Consider the following 16,888-nt stretch of genomic DNA (forward strand, 5'->3'; position numbering starts at 1 on the left):
TGTGTCACCCTGGCTGTCCTGGAACTCACTCTGTAGACCAGGCTGGCCTCGAACTCAGAAATCCGCCTGCCTCTGCCTCCCAAGTGCTAGGATTAAAAGCATGCGCCACCACTGCCCAGCCGTAAAAAAAAAAAAAATTTAAAGTATGTCTAGTGTCACGTTTTCTTGAGCTATGACTCAGACATATGGAATGACTTCGGATATATTATAGACACAATTTTTCTCAGAAGAAATAAGTGTAAAACCTTCCTAATTTTCCATTAGAAATTGAATAACAAAGGAGGCACAGTACATGTATAATTTGACAGTAAAATAAATACAGAAAAGGTGTATAGAATAGAGTATTTGAAAACATTATATTATTAGTTTAAAGGTTAATTTCTGTAGGAAAAACAAATTGTAGGGAACCGGTTATTACACTCTTTCAGGATCTCACAACTCAATCAAATACCTACGTAATTTGAGAGAAAATGCTATAAAACTCCCTATTTGGAATTTTCATTTAGGTGTTACACATAAACACCACAGCTTAGATTTTCTTTTTGATCCTTTTGATATTATTTATAATATATTATAGTAGCTGATAAATTCAGAAGTGAACATTCCTGAAAGAATATTAGACTAGGGCCAGCTTTCATGTTTGCTTACCTGCTTTCTTTTACTATGTCACCTTGCAGAGCATTTTATTCAGTGGTATATTTATGTGGAAAATCAGCTTCTATATACATAAATTTTAGAGTTTTCAAATGTTTTTTATCTTTCCCATTATGAAAAAGGTAACAAAATGCCTCACTGTTAACTCACAATATTTTTTACATATCAGTATAAATTAAAATTTTTAAGAGCATCTAGAAAGGTACCAAATGATAAAGGATTTTCTGCACTTGAGTTCAATGCCTTTTTTAAAATAATTTTTCATGCACTATATTCTGATCATAGTTCACCTTCCCTAACATCTCCTAGATAATCCCCATCTCCTCCCATCTTCTTTCTCTCTTTAAAACACAAATATGTCTTATTTGTTAGAGAGAATTCAAGAGAAACTTTAAAAGGCTGTTGGCCATAGATAAACAAGAACTATGAAATCAAGATGATATCTATGTAAAAATTATAGAAAATTGTAAGAAAATATATATTAGAGTTTTCTAGAGTAACAGAACTTACATAGTGGGTCTCTCTCTCCCTCTCTCTCTCCCTCCCTCTCTCTCTCTCTCTCTCTCTCTCTCTCTCTCTCTCTCTCTCCATATATATGTGTGTGTGTGTGTGTGTGTGTGTGTGTGTGTGTATGTGTGTGCAGTTTATTAGAATGACTTACAAGCTGTGGTCCAGCTAATCTTAACAATGGCTGCCTATGAACAGGAGGTCCAAGTACCAAGTAATTGTTTAGTGCATTAGGCTGGATGTCTCATTGGTTTTCATTATACCCTGGAATCCCTCAGAAGTGGACTTTAATACCAATGAAGGAATATATTTTCTAATGAAGACAAAGACAAACAGGCAAAAAAAAAAAAAAGACACTTTCTTCTTTCATGTCTTTTATATAGGCTTCCAGCAGGCATTATGACCCAAATTAGAGGTGAGTCTTCTTACCCCAAAAGATATGGACTCAACTAATCTGGACCCCTGAGGTCTCTCAGACACTGAGCCACCAACCAGGCAGCATACACCAGCAGATATGAGACCCCCGACACATATACAGCAGAGGACTGCCTGGTCTGGTCTCGGTGGGAGAAAATGCACTAGCCCTCAAGAGACTTGAGGCCCCAGGAAGTAGGGAGGTCTGGTGGGGTTGTGGGGACATCCTCTTGGAGACAGGGAAGAAGAAATGGTATAAGGAACAGTCAGAGGATAGACAGGGAGGGGAATAATGACTAGACTGTAAAAAAAAATTAAATAATAATAATAATAATAATAAAAAGATATGGATTACCTTCTTACTCCAAGTGATTTAATTCAGCAAACCTCCACCACTATTTCACTTCACTATTGAAGATTTTAGTTAATTCTAGCTGTAGTCAGATTGACAATTGAAATAGCCAGAATAGTCTTGGTCAACTATTCTGTTTCTGTGAAGAGATACCATGACCAAGGCAATTCATATAAAAGAAAGCATTTAATTTGGGGTTTACATACAGTTTCAGAGGTTTAGTCCATTATCATCAAGGCAGAAACCATGGCTTCACACATGGTACTGGAGAGGTATTTAAGAGCTATAATTGTAACAAAAAATAAATAAATAAAAAAAATAAAATAAATAAAAGCTGGGCGGTGGTGGCGCACGCCTTTAATCCTAGCTCTTGGGAGGCAGAAGCAGGCAGATTTCTGAGTTCGAGGACAGCCTGGTCTACAAAGTGAGTTCCAGGGCAGCCAGGGCTACACAGAGAGACCCTGTCTCGAAAAACAAAAACAAAAAAACAAAAGAGCTATAATTGCAGGTCAAAAGAAGGAAACTATGCTCAACATGAGATTTTGAAACCTGAAATCATATATTTAGTAACATACTGTTTCCAACAAAGTCATACCTCTTAACCCTTATAAACCTTTCAAATAGAACCACTACCTCATGACTAAGCATTCAAATGTATGAACCCATGGAGGCCATTCTTATTCATACAACCACAATAAACTAAAAATTGGTTAATCCATACATAAGAAAAATAGCATTTAATTTCTTCTTATATAAAAATAAATTATTGTTCAAAATTCTGCAGCTATCTGCAAATAACTAGATTGCTAGAAAAATAAGTAGATTGATAGTTACATAGAGAAATCTAATGTTATCAATTTACTGTATTTATATTTTTTCAGTAACTAGTATAAAATTTTAAGTAGAAATTGACATAAAATATTCTAGCAGTAAACAAGAAAGAGTTCCTGCTTACATAAGGAAATCATGTATTATTATTTTGTATTTATTGGAGAAAGCTTCATTGCAAATATGTCATATGGCATGCTCACCAAGTATAAACTTCATGAAGACAATAAAGATACCTTTTCAATTTCCTACACATAACATAATTGACTGATTAACATCTGTGAAATCATTCTGAACAGATGACAATATATATATATATATATATTGTCATGGATAAAAATATACTTGTCTTTTTAACCATCATTAACTGCAAATTATTGATATAATAAGACTATGTATAGTCAATGCATTATATATATACATATATGTTATAAGCATATATATCATTGTAATAAATATAACTAAGTTATTAAAAATTAGAGCAAAGATTTTAATTTGGTAGTGACAGCAAAGAAATACTCAAAAATACACATAGAATGATTGCCCAGGAAGGGTGTTATCCCTCTGATCATGGTATTCTTTGAATACATGAGGTATATTCTCCTTGGAGTAACTATTCTCTTTGTTTGGAATATTCTTCTACCATATAGATACATCTCTTTCTCCTATACATATTTGATCTTATTTTAGCTTGCCAGGAAGACCTTCCCTGGTCTACCATTTAAAATCTCTGCCTGAATGTTAGTTTCAAGAATACACAAAGAAAAATAAAACAAGAAATCACATAACCAAAATTTTAAAATGAGACATGGAATAAAACAAAGAGTTTTCAGAAGAAAGAAAAATAACAGAATTTTTTTTAATGTTCAGCTTCATTGATGTTAGGGGAATGTAAATATACTATGAGGTTTAATTTTACTACCTTAGAGTGGCTTTGATAGAAAAAAACTCCAAAACATACTGTATGAAAACAATTTTGAGAAAAATTAAAATAGACAAATTATAATGAATGATGACATGGATGTAGGAAAGGGAAAATATTTGCTCACTGTTTATAGAGTTACAAACTATATTGGCAACTATGGCAATAAACATTGTTTCTAAAAAAAAACATAGTAATAGATCAACCATATGATCAAGCTATATCACTCCTAGGTAAAGACCTGAAGGACTCCATATTCTTCTAAAGAGATGCTTGCTCATCCATTCATTGCTGCTCTATTCACAATAGTTCAGAATTTCAAACATCAGATTTCAATCACCTGATTAATGGATAATGAAAATATTGTTCATTTACACGATAGAACTTTATTTAGCTGTAAAAATGAAATTGTGCATCTTGCCAATGGAGCTGGAAGTGACAATTCCAAGTGAGGTAACTTAGGGCCAGGATGATGAACACTGCATGTTCTCTTTCATTTGTGGATGCTGAATTTAAATCTGTAGATAAGTGTGCTGAAATTGGATTAGCCATTAGGGTGAAAGTATTAGTAAGAACCCATGAAAGAGAGGTAGATTTCAAGTAAGAAAGAAAGAATACAAGTGTGCATGAATGGAGTACTAGAGACTAATGGAGCAAGGAGATTAGGTGAGATGGAAGAGAGCAGAAACAGTAGAGAAATGTTTTGGGAAAGATAACTCTTAAACTTTTGATCTATATGAAAATCTACTACTTCAGGAAGCATTCATTATCTTCTCTGCTTGCTAAGTCCACTGGGCATGACAAGTTGCCCTGAGCAGCCTGCTATCCCAAGGGACCTCTATTCTCCCCTTACCTCTTTGCCCTGAACCATACAGACCTACAGCTCCTGAACCATACAAACCTGTAGATCCTGAACAATATAGACCTGCAGATTGAGAACCATACAGCCCAAGGATATCCATCAGAAGGCGGCCATACAAGGACCATTGATGGAAACCCCTCTCTCAACACTTATCTTAAAAGGAGCATACAGGGACCAATGCCATCCAGATGGCTAAAGGCTCTTAAAAGAACACATCAACAAAAGCCAAGGCAATATGACACCTTTAGAGCAAAAGTATCCTACTAGAGCAAGCCCTGGATATCCTAACAAAACTAAAGCATAAGAAAATGACTTTAAATCCAATCTTATAAAGATGAAATGACTTTAAAGAGTGAAAAAATAAATTCCTTAAACATATACAGGAAAATACAACTGAAGAGGTGAAGGAAATAAATAAAACTATATAAAACCTCAAAGCAGAAATAGAAGAAATCACAAACTGAGGGAATCCTGGAGATGTAAAACCTAGGGAAAAGAATAGGAAGACCAACAGAATAGAGAAGATGGAAGAGAGAATTTCAGGTATAGAAGATACACTAGAAAAAATTGACACATCAGTCAAAGAAAATGTTAAATCTAGAAAATCCTAACACAAAACATCCAGGAGATTTGGGATATCATGAAAAGACCTAATTTAAGAATAATAGGAATAGAAGAATGTGAAAAGTGTCAGCTGTAAGACCAAGAAAATATTTTAGACAAAATCATAGAAGAAAAATTTCCCAGCCTAAAGAAAGAGATGCCTATAAATATACAAGAAGCTTATAGAATACCAATTACATTGGACCAGGAAAGAAAATTCTCCAGCCACATAATAATCAGAATACAAAATCTACAGAACAAAAAAATAATATTATTAAAAGCACCAAGTGGAAAGGGAAAGATAACATACAAAGGCAGACCTATAAGAATTACACTGACTTTTCAATATAGACTCTTAAAGCTAAAAACCTCAAGACCTAGTTATTCTACTCCTAGGCATAAACCAAAAGATGTTCCACAATCCTGTAAGGACTATTGCTCAACTATGTCCATAGCAGTTTTATTCACAATAGCCAGAAACTGGAAACAACCTAGATGTCCCTCAACTGAAAAATGGATAAAGAAAATGTGGTACATCTACACAATAGAATACTATTCATCCATTAAAAACAAAGACATCATGAATTTTGTAGGCAAATGGATGGAACTTGAGAATATCATCTTGAGTGAAGTAACCCAGTCCCAAAAGCACATGCATGGTATCTACTCACATATAAGTGTCTATTAGCCATAACATATAGATAACCATACTACAGGACACTCCACAGACCCAAAGAACATAATCAAGAAGGAAGGCCAAAGGATGCTTGAAACTCACTTACAAGGGAGAATAAAAGAATCATAAGAGACAGATGGTGGGAATGAACTGGGTAGAAGAGGGGATATGGAGGACAGTAAGGGGGTTCAGGATCAGGTGTGAGGAGGAAGGAACAGGAGGAATGAGCAGATGGACAAGAGAATGAATGTAAATCTACAGCTGACTGAGTTGGAAAGGTAGGGTCATCTCCAGAAAGAGACAGAGAACTGAGTTAAGGGAGGTACCCAATGATCAATAGGAAGTGATCTTAGCAATTCTTCACAGATATAGACCCTGAAGGGGCCACCTTGTATAGCCAGACAGGAACCTCAATGGAGTGATAGGAATAACAATGCATCCACAAAATTTTTAACCTAAAGTATATCTTGCCTACAAGAAATAAAGGCAGGGGAGAAGGAGCAGAGACTAAGGAAATGGCCAACCAATAACCAGGCCAACTTGAGATACATCCCATGGGCAAGCACCAGTCCCTGACACTACTGATGATATTCTGCTATGTTTGAAGACAGGAGTCTAGGATGGCTGTCTTTTGAGAGACTCTACCCAGCAGCTGACTCAGACAGATGCAGATACCTACAGACAAACAGTGGATGGACCTTGGGGACTCTAATGGAAGAACACAAGGAAGGATTGTGGCCCCAAGAGGGATAGGAACTCCTTAGGAAAATCAACAGAGTCAACAAACCTGGACACTTTGGGCTCTCAGAGACTGAACTATCAAACCAACGAACATACAGCGGCTGGACCTAGGCCTCCCACACATATCTAGGTGATGTACAGCTTGGTCTTCATATGGGTCCCTAACAACTGAACAGGGGCTATCCCAAAAGTTGTTGCATGTACATGAAATATGTTCTTCTAGCTGGGCTGCCTTGTCCAGCCTCAGTAGTAAAGGATGTCCCTAGCCTCACAAGGACTTGATGTGCCAGGGTTGGGAGCATACCCTGAGGTCCCCCACCCATTTAAAGAAGAAGGAGAAGGGGCATGAGGGAAGGATTGTAGGAGAAGGTGACTGGGAGGGGAACAGTGAGTAGAATGTAAAGTGAATAAAGTAAGCAAACAGATAGATAGACAATATAAATGAAGTTATCCTGTAGTAGGAAAACAATGTCTTATTCAGATCACAGGCAAACAGATTAAAAAAACCAGTGCATATTTGGATTACCACTTTTAAAGTTGTTGGTCAATGTATTCCATAGTCACACCCAACTAACCATTACAAATTATTACCATTGCTTTATTTAGGATGTTGTCCAGAACATGATGGTAACACTCAAATACTTGAGTGATACAACATGAAGAAACATCCTGGAAGCATCATTTCTACTGGCTAGGTTTCATAGTTATGGGATCACTATGCATGTACGGTATTTTGAGTAGGAAAGGTCCCCATAAAAACATATCTGTTTGAATTCTTGGCCCCTACTGAGTGACTGTATAAGGAGGTATGGCCTTGTTAAAGTAGGTATGGCCTGGGTGGAAGAAGTGTGTCATTGTGGAAATGTGTTTTAAGGTCTCATGTGCTCAAACTAGACTTTGTGTGACAGTCTCCTTCTGCTACCTGAGAATGAAGACATAAAACTCTCAAGTCCTTCTCCAGCACACTGTCTACTTGCATTCCATCATCTTTCCCACTATGACAATAATGGACTAAACCTCTGAAACTATAAGCCAGCCTCAACTAAATGTTTTCCTTTATAAGAGATGTTATGGTCATGGTGTCTCTTCCTAGCAATAGATACCCAAACTAAGACAGAATGCTACTAAGAGAGTAGAGTAATCAACAGCACTATCCAACTTTGAACCCTGGAATAACTGGACTGGCTAGAAAGAAACAACACTGATGCTATATTGTCATGAATGTAATAGGGGAAATCAAACACTTTCTAATTGAAATAAAGGACAGCTCCACAAGATGTAATTTCTTAAGAGGACCAAGAACTTGTGGCTGGTTAGAAAATAAACCATAGGGAAGAACCTATTACTACTGTTCTGCTAAATGGACATAATATTAAACTTCCCCTTAATAGTACATTAAGCCATCTGAAAACTGGTTATAGGTACTTTCTTTTTGTAGTAGCTGACAATTAGCACAGAACTCCATAACTGATCAATTAGCAAAGAATAAAAGTCTGTGAAATTCTTATCAATAAATGGGCACCTATGTCACAGCTCTTCCTCCCAAGGCTCAGAAGATAAGGAAAAAATATGATAGGAGCCATAGGAAGTGGGTGACTAGAAGGAAAGAGTGGTTTCCTGATGCAGTGTATTTCAGAACGTATGAATACACAAAGACTGTGACAGCAGACACCATGCCTGAGAAAGCTTAAGACAGAAAATCCCAGAATAGGAGGTGGAGAGAAATAATGACATACCATCCCTAGGTAAGGATATTGGCTGTCAATGGCTTCTGGGTAAAAAAAGAGTCATTTTTCTTCATGTATGCAGGCCCTGTGAGACTACCTCCATTAGACTACACCAGGAGTGTACTCCAGTAGACAACCCTACACCTAAACACATACAGCACTAAATAGACACACTGTGTTCAAAAAAAGAATAAATAAATTGGGTCGTGATGGTAATGGATAGAAAGGGAAGAAATGGAGGGGAGAGAACTGACTGGATTTGATCAAAATATGCTATATATGCATGAAATTCTCAAACAATAAAAAATGTCCATTCCACATCCTTCCAATCTCTTCAGTTGCTTCTGGCTTACTATTGCCTTGTACTTGAGCTTATAGTGGGTGGTTTAAGTAAATTACACTATACATGTTTCTATGTTTACTGTTTATTTATTTAGTATTATAAAAGTAAACACAATTGAAGTGGAAACTTAAAGGTTCTTTGGAAAGTCAGTTGTGTTGGATGATGTTTGGTTGGGGCAAACACATGGGGGAACATTTCATTGAAGCTGACACAAGTGAAAGGCTAGGTAGACTCATAAAGGAGTGTTTTGCTGAAGCAAACACAGGTGAAAGGATGTTCTGTTGAAGCACACGATGAAGGATTCTTCACTAAGGACACACATGTATTGGTCCACCTTACCTTGTATAGTTGAGCTCCATTTATCCAGACTCCATAGAGAGTAAGTAAATACTTCTGGTGGTGTGCCATAGGTTCTTGTCACTTCTGCAGACTCAAGCTGATTGGCAGAGTGATGTCAGCTGAGACAGACTCACTAGGAGTTTTGTGAAGTCAATCTCATGGCCTGAGGCAAGACCTGTGGAGAACACATGATGCTTGAAGGTAGTATAAGTAGGACTCGACTAAGAGGGTCTTGCTTATAGAGCTTGCTGTGCAATGCTTGTTGGTCTTTGCAGATCTTTGCTTCGTTGAGAGAGCCACAGCTGAGACAACCTTTCCTTATGTTTCTCCTGGTCCCTCCTGCTGATGTGTGCCAATTTGGCTGAGTCCTACCTTTCTTTTGCTTTCGTGCTACCGCTGTTGCTATCCTGAGGCTACCGAATTGGACTGCTGATATATCCATGATGTGTTTGCAAGTGGATCAAGCTGCCACTGCTGACCTGTGAACTGAACTGCTGATTTACAGACGACACAGATGGGATTTGCTCCAAAGAACCTTTTCTAGAGAGGTCCACTTCTCCTGTATCATTTCTTTTCCACTCCCTCTGGTGGATGGTGGTATAGAAGGGAGGTTGAAGCATTTAAGAACCATCATTAAAAATAGTCTTTGAAAAAAATTAAAGTTACACATAATGAGTGCATTTTCAAAGTTTATTCTTTTGAAATATTCTGAAAAATATTGCACATACCTACATACACATACACAGAAGGGGTAAGAGAAAGTAAGAGACAGAGAGAGAAATATTTATATTCAAAAGAGGAGCATCTCTTTATTCATATAACTGCCATCTTTCATTCTTACTAAAGTTCTCCGAAGTAAGTTATAACTTACTATATCAAAACACTTCCATTTTAATTCTGACTTTTGAAATATTCTGACCTACATATCACCCGTATTCTATGACAATACTAATGCAATCTATCAAGAACCTTTCTCTGGCTACATCCAACTGTATTTTATTGTCATATTTTCAAGTTTTCTGTAAACCACACATGCAAGATTGCATTCCTTCTGATAACACACCTTTATTATGAGACTAGGAAGGCCTGATGACACAGGGATGATATGTCCAACTTTATAAAATGTAAATCCCCTTCAATAAAAAGTAGCACCTCAAGTTTCTACAGCATTTTTTGAGACATGGTCTCACTGGGTAACCCTTATTGAACTGGAACAAAGTGTGTAGACCAGACTGGCCTTAAACTGTTAGAGATCCATATAACTCTGCTTTGAGAGTACAGGAAATAAAAAGCATGTCACCACACTGGGCTGTCAACAGTATTGTGTGTCACTGGAGTCTCACAAATGAGGTTAGCACAGATACATTTTTTATAATACAGGTCTTATTTTTTCAGATGAGAAAACTGGGTTTTAAATATGTTAATTGTCCTGGGGCCAAGTTTTCAGTAGATGAACTGTGACTGCAATATGATTGATTTCTAATCTAGTGTTGTTTCCTAAACCACTGAAACCAGACCCCTAATCTAACCTAACCTAACCTAACCTAAATCCTAAACCATTGAATCTTAGTCAAGATTGATCACAAGAAATCAGTTACTTAGGACTCTGATATGGATTTAAGATGGCCAACTCATTTCTTGTTATACTCTTTTCTCCCCTACATTTAAATTTCACCATCACAAAAAGAATCAAGTCTTAGCCCCAGTGTAAGGGAATGCCAGGGCCAGTAAGCAGGAGGGGGTGGGATGGTGAGCAGGGGGAGAGGTGAGGGAGCAGGGGATTGTTTTAGTTTTTGTTTATTTTATTTTATTTTATTTTATTTCTTTTCTTTTTTTTTTTGGAGAAGAACCTGAGAAAGGAGATATTGTAAATAAAGAAAATATCTAATAAAAAAATAGAAAAAAAAAAGAAAAAAAATCAAGTCTTTTTAGATAACCTACATTCAGTATCATTTAAACTAGCACTTTAAATCTACTACTTCCCCTAGCCATGTACCATAAGAACCTGCATTTTTTTTAAAGAGGGAAAAGAAAGATGAGGAAGAGAAAGAAGCTTGAGATACACTCTGTTCACTCAGTCTCCTTATAGGCATGCTAATATACTGATTAATTGTTTAAGTTTCAAACTTCACGTTTCTGAATTTTCATGTGTACTCACACCCAAAATATAAGTATATTTGGTATGTATTAAATAATATTGAAGTTATGCCCTGCATTTGCACTCATGACAGGATTCTCTAAGTATAAAACATATTTTTCAAAAAAAAAAAATACATCATTCATGTGCTGAATTCCGTGTAATCATCTAAGGTCCCAAGGGAATGTTCTCTTCATTAAGCAGTAAGCCAGGAGTTATTGGGAAATTTCCCTAAACCCTTCTACCTCCTTACTGCTGACATAGATGGCTGTCTGACAGAACATATTTCTCTAACCTTGTGAAATGTATTAAACTAACAGAAGCACAAATGAAATTTCCTGAGTCTTACCTTGGTGCCTTCTGTGTCTTAGAACTTATAACCCTCCACTCAATCTCTTGGTCTAACCTACTACTACATCTGGTTCATAAGGGATTGAGGAAAGGATTAAACACAGGCATGCAGATTCCCAGAGGGGTTGAATCTACTTCCTGAATACAATAATATCTTCTAGTGCTGTTTTTTTTTTTTTTTTTTTTTATTTTCACAAAGACATGCTTCCTCCTGTATCTTTAAATAAGATTGTGAATCATGGGTACACACACACACACACACACACACAGAGAGAGAGAGAGAGAGAGAGAGAGAGAGAGAGAGAGAAATTAATTAATTAATTAATTAATACCTGAAAACCACTTCTGAATCTCCTTAAATTACCCACAAACAAGCCCAAACATATCCAGATTCACCTTTGTGTGTTGTAACTAATAATCAATGGTACCTTACCCAGAAGTCATCCCAAACCCTTTTCATTATGTAACACTGAGGAGAATTCTTGCTTGGAATCTTTAAGTAGGTGAAAAGGAACTTGGTAGAAAAAGAACTAACTCAACAAATCAAAATATACAACAAACCTAAAAACACATAATAAGAAATATTGAGTGAATTTTTTAAAAAAAAAAATTCTTGTGTTTGTAGATGTGTATGCACCTGAATGACAGAACATATTCATGGAGGTCAGAACATGGCGCAAGGGAGTTGGTTCTCTCCTTCTGCCGTGGGAGATCTGGGATTGAACTCATGTTATTGGGGTTGGAATCAAATGCCTTTACCTGCTGACCCATTTTGCTTTCCTTGAATGAGATGTTTTTAGATGTGCAGATTTCAGCATTTTTAGGAATTTTAGGAATTAAGACTGATATCTATGTAATATGAAAGGAGAGGGAAAGTTGTGGTTTAAGACATAAGCAGAGAATAGAACAGGTAAATGGGTAGTAGGTGAGGGAGGAATGTGTCAATCAAACACAACTAAGGGTTAATGAAAAGTCATTATGGGAACCTGTTACTCCCAGGGATATCAACCAAACATGGCATAGTAAGTGATAAGATAAGACTAGGCACACATATTCATATAAGGGTTAAGCAAGGCTACCCAATAAAAGAAAGGGGTCCCAAGAGCAGATGAAAAAGTCAGAGACACTGTGACTCCCACTGCTAGAAATCACACAAAAACTATAGGCTAAACAACCATGACATGTATACAGAGGACATAGTGCATACCCATCATTTTTAACCACAGGAAAATTTTTGTAAGAAACATATAGGAACTCATTATTGTCTTTGAAACCCTTTTATAACTTTAGCATCATTCTAAATATAAAAGTTTTAAAAACAAAAATGGAAAGGGAAATAATATCTGTTATGTAAAATAAAAATAAACATAAACATAAATATTTTTTCCCAATTTTGCAAGAGAACATGCCCTAAAGCAGGTCAGATTGGGCTGGATGGGATTCACATGGTACAAGGATTTTTACCTATATATTCCTTTTTTCAGCTTTGAATTACAAAGCAGGTAAAAGTTTTAAAGATTTTACAGTGAAAGTAAATAAACAAGAATCAAAAATATGTAATACAGCAAATGAACAAATGAACCTAAGGATCAATATATTCAATATACTCAGATCTGAACAACAAAACAATATAGCATATGGGACAACCTACAGGCAGCTAAAGTGTTCTTCAATAAATTCTGAATCAGGGAAGACAAAGGAAGAGATGTGGTATTGAAAGGACATATACCAGCAAAGAATTAAGCGCAATGCATGGAACATGGCTGAGTTCTCTCTTAAAAGAAAACAATAGCTACATAAGGCATTTTGGAAATCTGGAGAAATGTAGGATTTAGCATAGACTGCATGATATTGTCCAAGTAGTGGCAGTGCTCCTACATGTGGCGATGGTGCTGCTTGTTGGAATGTTCTGGCTGAGGTAGAAGCAAGCTGAATATTTTAGGAGATGGATATACTGAAATCAATTTTCAGATAGATGTGTGTCAGCTTGTAAAACTGACGGAATAGTACACATAACTTTCTTTACATTTGGAAACTTGGAAAATCTAGGTGTGGAATATAAAGCTGTTCATTATATTATTATTTTAACTTCTCTTTAAGTTTGTAATTTTTTCAAGTAAAAATTACATTTTAGAAAACCACATACTAACAAAAGGGAAAACTACCTTTTTCCATAACTCAGAAAAGCAAGGATATTGGTTGCTTTTTAGGCTCTGAGGGAAACCTTTTGTTAGTCATTCAGTAAGAATTGTTTTAGGATTTTTTTTCTCATCTATTTCATTAAGTTTAGCCAGAATTACTGGCCGATCTCTGGCTTTTATCCTCTGATAATCCTTGCTTATTTTTATTACTTGAAGATCAACTGTCACACATATTGTCAAAGTCCTTTGTAACCTTCCCACAGTAAAGAGTAATTGTATGAAATGCTACAAAAGTTGCAGGCACATACGCAGAGAATGTTCCCCATCCTTTCTTATTACAACTATTTTACATTTGATTCCACACATAGAAAAACCTAGGCTGATTACTAAAGACAGCCGTGAACAACATAGGCAAACCCAGTTGTTACTTGGGCCCAGTTAACGTGCAGAATTTCCACTACGTGGGAGGGTACCAATAGTAGTTACTACATAAAGGGATGATACTGATAATGTCACACTAGTGCACACTTGTGAGTATGGCCTCTTGAAATTTCTTCTGTTTTATTTTTTTAAAGGATAGAACAGAGAGCCGAGTCACACAACTTGGTCCCAGGCCAGTGATACTCCTGGGGCACCTGGCAAAAGCAAAGGCCAGACACACAGCAGGGAAAGATTTCTTCAAATGTAAGATGTTTTCCTAAGTACAGTATGGCATTTGGGAAAATTTTTTTAATTGTGTCTCTTTCTGCTTCTAAATTTACTCTTTATAATGTAAGTACTGGGGTGTGCTATTTGAGTCACTAAAATTAAAGAAAATATTTTATGCTTCCAAGCTTTAAAGTATTAAAACTAGAAAAAAAATACATCATACATACTTTGAGGTGAGCCCATGTTTGTATAATTTATGTAAAATTGATCTTCACCTAGAACTAATATCTTAAAATCATCGTAAGGTTACTCAAGAATTTGCATAGCTGATTATAACATACAGATGTTTTAGGTCTTATTTTAATAGGAAAAATTGTAATATGCATTCTAAATGTGAAATTAAGGCTTTCTGAGTTCCATTGCTAACCCTATCAGCTTCAGCCATGTGGTTCTGGGAAGTTCTATTTTTGTTTTATTCTTTTAGATGAGAAAACACATACCTACTAAACAGGACCATTGAAAGAAATTTGGAAAGTAAATTGATCAGAAAATTAATCAATGCAGCTTAAATACAACAAACACACTTAAAAACTTAACTCATTCAAGAAGATAGGCATCCTGGGAGACAGAAAAACAAAGGGAAAAATGAAGTGACATTCACGACACCAAGACTGACTCTGCAGTGACCTTTGACTGGCAGCATGGAGCAAGTAAAGTCTTGTGCCTATAGTCAGTCTCTATTGTTCCTGCGGGGAATTAAAATAAACCATGAGGATACAGAATATATGAAATTAGAAGGACCATGTCCTAAATTCTGAGACCTGCAAATGTCTGCTTAGCAGTCAAGGGAGAACTATGGGGAGAAGTGAATTTTCCCTACCTCAGAAAAGCAAGGATATTGGTTGCTGTTTAGGCTCTGAGGGTTAAAGTTCACCTACAAAATTGAAAAGCGAGAATGTGCCTTCCATTGGTTGAGAATCGGAGCACGTATAATACACATTGCTTGGTGAAACCCAAGTTTTCTAGATAAAATAAAAATGATGGCATGGATGAAATGTGTACAAAAACACTAGCTGTCAAAATAATGTAGAAACAGGGAGAGAAAAGGAAGGAATACAAAATGTTGGGTCTTTCTATGGAGAAATTAGTATGCTTGATTTATTATGCTAAAAATTAAGAATCTGATAGAATAGATTTCAGAGTAAGACCACAGGAGAGAATTTATGAACAAAAAAAAAATTCAAAAGGTTATTGCTGATAAAAACTCAATGTTAGATTCAGGGGGCCAATCACTGTCCACCAGGATACTTGATGATGGGTACATTCAAGATTAGTCTCAGCTTGTTAAAACAGTGCAATACTATCTGAAGGAACATCTCTGTAGTAAAGTTAAGTATGAAAAGATTTCTAGCATATGAAACCAAGTGAAAACTTTTTATAGCTTATTCCAAACTCATCATTGTTATTCAACCTTTGCCACTGTTATATGTATAAGCAGGTTTTGAACTATTTACTTGACTATCAAGTTGATGAAAGGTAGATTAGAGAGTGGCTGCTTTCTTATGTGACCATACTGTCTACATATAAGGAGAAAATACAAAGATAACAGGGTTTTGTTGGTGCTGCTACTATTGTTGTTGTTTTGCTTTGCTTGTTTGTTTTGTTTTGATAGTTGTTAAGGCAAGTAATCATGAGAATGGGAAAGAAAAAGATAGAAGTGATAAAAGTAGTCAGTGAAAGAAAATGATCACCACTGTTTTGGAGGCTAAGTAAGAGCATCCAGAATAAAAGAAAATATCTTGGCTCAGTGGAAGTCAAGTTCTATTCAATATTACCTTCCTTGTCCTATATAGTCAAACTTAACCTAGGAGTCAAACACAGCTCCAGGCCCTAGCAGTCACCTTGTTTCACCACAAGAGTAAAAAGAAAAATGAGAAACACTAGTTATATTCAGTCTAGAGCACAGGATCACCAAAGACAGGGACCCAGTACCAGTGACTAACTAAAGATGTAATTCCAGGGCTTTTTTTATGTAGTACATCATGTAAACCTTTCTGCAGAAAACTGCATGGCATAGTAAAAGCAAAACACAGTTCAATAAAATGGAGCAAGAATCAGAATAGCAGGCAGATAAGGAAGGGCTGTTTAATTTTCAGAAAAGTAAATTGCAGATATTATGCTTAATGTGCAATGGAATTTAATTGGGGAAAAGTTTAAAAATGCAAAAGTAGGTGGTTTACATTATAAAGAAATGGAAATCAATAGAGAAAATGGACAAAAATCAAAAGTTAGTGGATACAGAAAAGAAAAAAAATACCAGTTTTCTTTAATATCTATTAGAAATCATGAGCAAAGAGACTCACTCCTAACTCAATGTAAGAAGTCATCTTCACCCTAAAAACCAAACAAGAAAATGTAGTATTCAAAAAGGAAAAGTATATAAATCCAGTTAAATGCAAAAAGTATAAAAAGAATTGTATCCCCAATGCAGTGAGGTTTATCCTAGGTATGCATGAATCTGTAACATTCCAATGGATCAATTAACATAATCAATAAACTTTTTCAACAGGCTAAAATATCGCTTGATCATAGCAATAAATATGGAAAAATGAAATGTTTGACAAAAGAGCATGCATTCATGAT

The sequence above is a fragment of the Mastomys coucha genome, unplaced genomic scaffold (genome assembly GCF_008632895.1).
Source record: "Mastomys coucha isolate ucsf_1 unplaced genomic scaffold, UCSF_Mcou_1 pScaffold15, whole genome shotgun sequence".
Taxonomy (NCBI): Eukaryota; Metazoa; Chordata; class Mammalia; order Rodentia; family Muridae; genus Mastomys; species Mastomys coucha.